We start from the raw sequence: 4,644 nt of genomic DNA, 5'->3' as shown, positions 1-4,644 counted from the left end.
ATAGATCTATTGTGGATTGTGCTAGAACACAAATGATTGAAAAGAAGGTGCCACAAACATTTTGCAGAGAAGCAATAAGCATAGCTATTTACACCTTGAATCGAGTTCAATTGAAGAAAGGTACTTTGAAGACACCATATGAAATCTGGTATGATAAGAAACCTAATGTTAGTTATTTTAAAATCTTTGGAAGTAGATGCTATGTTCATAAAGATGATAGAAATGGCAAGTTTGATTAGAAGAGTGAAGAAGGAACATTTATAGGTTATTCTTCCAGAAGCAAAGCATTTAAATGTCTGATCAAATCATGTAACAAAATAGTAGAAAGTGCAAATGTGAAAATTGATGAATTTGCAGAAAGGAATGATGAAAGAAATTCCAAGGAACCAAAAGACTATGATGAATTTGTCTATGTTCAACCGAGAAGTCCTACCGAGAAGATTGTTGAAGAAAATGAAGAGAATATCCAGTTACCGAGTGATGAAGAAGATCATACAGAACCTACCGAGCCTGTATTAGCCAAGTATGTCAGAAGACATCATGCACCAAGTCAGATTATAGGAGATAAGGATGATCCAGTGATGACAAGGAACAAACTGAGATAGAACACATGTTTGATATCTGAATTTGAACCGAGAATAGTGAAAGAGGCATTTCACTGTAAAGATTGGATAAATGCTATGACAGAAGAGATTGATCAAATCAAGAAGAATGACACATGGACACTAATCCCAAGACCAAATCACAAAAATGTAATCGGTACAAAGTGGATTTTCAGAAACAAGTTAAATGAAACAAGGAGAGGTCATTCGAAACAAAGCAAGACTAGTTTGTAAAGGTTGTGCTCAAGAAGAAGGAATTGATTATGGTGAAACTTTTGCACCTGTTGCTAGACTTGAAGGAGTAAGAACATTGTTGACCTATGCTGCTTTCAAGAACTTCAAGGTATATCAAATGGATGTACAATCTGCATTTCTGAATGAAATATTAGAAGAAGAAGTTTTCATTGAACAACCTAAAGGATTTGTTGAAGACAATAATAAAGACCAGGTATGTAAATTGAACAAAGCTTTATATGGTTTGAAACAAGCACCAAGAGCATGCTATGAAAGATTGCACTCTTATTTAATTAAGATTGGTTTTACAAGGACAAGTGAGAACAGCAACATGTACATGAAGAATTATAAAAATGGAATACTGATCTCAGCCATATTTGTTGATGATATTATATTTTGTGGAAATGACTCTTTATGCATTTGAACTTCAATTTTGTAATCATTTTAATAGACAACACGTCATTAATGTGAACAAATCCATTGCACGGGATAAAGGCTATTAAAGAAAAATTCTATTAGAAAAATAAAGACGACCTCAAAGGCGGTAAAGAAAATCCCACTAAAGACAAAAAAAAAAGAAACAATTTATATACAAAATTTGTAGTCAATTCATTATGTAGTACACCTACACCATGATAGGACATGGATTGCAGCTTAAAATGGTGAATGTGGTCTCTTATTGTCAGCCTGAAAACATGGTCATTCTCTAGTCTAAAGTTTGGTGGTGACGTAATTGTGAAAAGCTATTTACCTTATGGAATGTGGTGTAAGAGAAGCCAAATTTTAAAATAAAAAAATATTTGTCAACGTTTATCCTGATGCATGACATTACCATTGTTTGGCACGCAGCTCTTGTGTGGTCTTCTTTCTTTCATTTTAGCTTGCAGGGTTATTTTGTAAAAAGGGCTAGGATTTTAGCTTTCTATTTTATCTAATAAAATATCTTTTTATAAAAAGTCATACAATGATAACCACATTTTCAATTTTTTCATATAATGAAAAACTTTTAACTACATTATCTTAAAAATTAAGACATCAAAATTCTTCTAAACATGAGTGTTAAGAAGAAAAGGTTGTAAAATAATTTTAATGATTTTAAATTGATTCTCTCTCTCTCTCTATATATATATATATTTCATCCGCAAAAATGTTTTAGCTATTTGATATGTGAACATTGGCCTTCATTAAAACCTCCTTGGCTAAGAGCCAAAGATTAAGGGATTTCAATTGCGTCAAATTTGGTCATGGAACAATCTTGACCTCATCCCTTTTGATATCGAGACCTTGCACTCAACAAGACATGATCATTGGTGGACTCATTAAGAACCTTTCAACTTCACTAGCAATCCAAGAGCCCATTGACTTCAAATATTATTTACATTATTCATCTGAAAAATATTTAAAAATATTATTAGACAATCACATTTCTTACATATTCATTATTTTATATTTAATTTATATATATTAGATGGAATAAATTTTCCACAGTCCATAAATTTGAATGCAAGTATTATCATAATAAATTAAATGTAGGAAATAACACTTATTAAATTTAAATATTTTCCTTCATAAAATAACCAGAAAATAATAAAAATTAAAATCTTTAGAGATAGCGGCAGGTATCAAGGAGTTCAGTTCTTGTTTTCACAAAAGTATTTTTAAGTTGTACTTCCAAACAACTAGAATGACCAACTTAGTTTTCGTCCGTCCCCCATGCATATAAGATTGATTGAATATAAATTTTAGTTTACAAAATTGGTAATGCCATGTTTCTTTACACATGTTACCATGCACTAAAATGTTTTAGTTATCTGATATGTGAACACAAGCCTTAGCTACAAACCTCTTTGGCTAAGAACCAGAGACTAAGGGGTTTCCATTACATCAAATTTGGCTAGGGCACAATCCTGACCTCATCCATTATGATGTCAAGACCTTACACTCAGTAAGACATGATCCCTTGTGGACTCATTCAAAACCTTTCAACTTCACCAGCAGACCAAGAGTCCATTGACTTCAAGTATAATTTACATTCATTTGAAAATAATTAAAAGTATTATTATACAATCACATTTCTTGTTGGTATTTTGGATGTGTTGCATTGGTTTTGTCATTGATGTCAACACTTGTTAGCACTAGGAGACTTTTGAATATCTCAGAGAGCAGCTTGGGGTTATACCCCCACTGGTAGAAACTTAGACAGTTGATGTTTGTCATCAACCAACAGAATTAATAGAGAAATATTTTTCCGGCTTTGATGAGCAGAGCTACTTCTCAGGGGGAATAGTTGGTATCTTGTAATGAGTTGGTATCTTGGTATGAGTTGGTAATTTGTAATAAGTTCTATGAGATTTTTTATTATATTGAGTTGGCATTTGATGTCAAAGGGGGAGAGATATTATGGAAAAACACATTTTGGGGACAGGCTATTCCTAGGAGGAGAGACATTATGTATTTCGATTTCTGGTTAATGATCTCTTTGGGAGATTGTTGTTTTTTTGTATTTCTGTTTTGGCACGTTGATGGTTTTTCCATCTTGTGTTTCCATCAAAGTCAAAGGGGGAGATTGTTTGTATTTTGGATGTGTTTCATTGGTTTTTTCATTGATGTCAACACTTGTCAGCACTTGGAGATTCTTGATTATGTTCACCAGTATGTTCAATAGTTTATGCACAGTCACCGGTATGTTGTTCACCGGCAGGTTATGTTGTTCACCAGCAATTGGAGACTACTTAGTTATGTCGAAGACATGATTTGATCATTTGGTTTTGGTGTTTTGGTTATTGGTCTGTTCGGGTTTGCATATTTGTTGTTACTAGCTAATAGGTCCAGGTTATGCACCGACAAGCATATCTATTCCAGATCAGCACGACATGTTATGAAAATGATTTATTATTATTATAAATGCATTGAGCCAACATGATGCATCGGATATTGGTTTATTTATAATTGATTTTATTGTAATATCTTTAGTAAGCTAACCTACTCAATTGGTCTTAGGTTTTGGTATAAATGTAGGATCTCATTTGTGAGATCGATATGCGATTGGGAAAATGATTGTAATAAGGTATGTGCGAAAATAAGCAGAGCTATACATGCAGACATCATTTGAAGATTGAAGGAAGGTATTTGAAGACGACATATCAGAACTTAACCGGTACTGAATCCAGCATATGAGGATGCTATTTTAAGTAGTACATTATCATTGGATTTAATCATCCAATTGTAGTTAGTGTGACTCTCATTTTGTGATTCAGCAGTGAGCTCTAGGCAGCTAACGTTTTTGCATGTGCAAACTCCATATTGTACACACATACTATCCACAATAGTATCATCTAATTGTGGGTAAGGTTTCCCACCATGGTTTTTCCCCTTACAGGGTTTCCATGTACAAATATTTGTGTTATGTGTTGTGGATGTTATTGTTTTTCTATTTCATACATTAAACTTTACCGGTACTGTAATAAACTGCTAAACTGTCTACCGGCATTAAAGTTTTGTTTACTGGCATTAAGCATTAAGTATTGGATAAGTTAATTTTGGTTTGAATTTATTGGACAACTGATTCAGCCCCCCTCTCTTAGTTGTCTCTGGGACCTAACATTTCTTACATATTTTCATTATTTTATATTCAATATTATATCTATAAGATGGAATAAATTTTCCACGGTCCATAAATTTTAATACAAATTTTATCACAACAAATTAAATGTAGGAAATTGCACTTGTTAAAATCTAATACTTTCCTTAATAAAATAACCAGAAAAGAATAAAAATTAAAAAATCTTCAGAGATAACGGTGGGTATC

This window comes from Cryptomeria japonica, chromosome 8 (genome assembly GCF_030272615.1).
Source record: "Cryptomeria japonica chromosome 8, Sugi_1.0, whole genome shotgun sequence".
Lineage (NCBI taxonomy): Eukaryota > Viridiplantae > Streptophyta > Pinopsida > Cupressales > Cupressaceae > Cryptomeria > Cryptomeria japonica.
Note: the sequence above shows the minus strand (reverse complement) of the source record.